Source organism: Corvus brachyrhynchos, unplaced genomic scaffold, assembly GCF_000691975.1.
Source record: "Corvus brachyrhynchos isolate BGI_N302 unplaced genomic scaffold, ASM69197v1 scaffold412, whole genome shotgun sequence".
Classification (NCBI taxonomy): Eukaryota; Metazoa; Chordata; class Aves; order Passeriformes; family Corvidae; genus Corvus; species Corvus brachyrhynchos.
Window position 1 is genome coordinate 932,624 of NW_008236761.1, and position 355 is coordinate 932,978.

The following is a 355-nucleotide window of genomic DNA, read 5'->3' on the forward strand; positions in this document are numbered from 1 at the left end:
TCAGCGAGACAGGGCGGAGGGTGCGGTCACCCGTGTACATTATTTGTATATGAAGCGTTTTGTCAAGTCTCACCTAATTCAGAGACTCTCCTGAGTTGGAGGGGCCCCACAAGAATCATCCAGTCCAACTCCTGGCCCCGCACCCCTGACACCCCAACAATCCCACCCTGGGCATCCCTGGCAGCGGGGTCCAAACGCTCCTGGAGCTCGGGCAGCCTCGGGGCCATTCCCTGGGGAGCCTGGGCAGTGCCCAGCACCCTCTGGGGTGCTGATATCCAACATAAACCTGATATCCAACATAAACACCTCCAGACACGGCTCCCGCCCCTCCCTGGACCACCTGCCCGGGGGACGA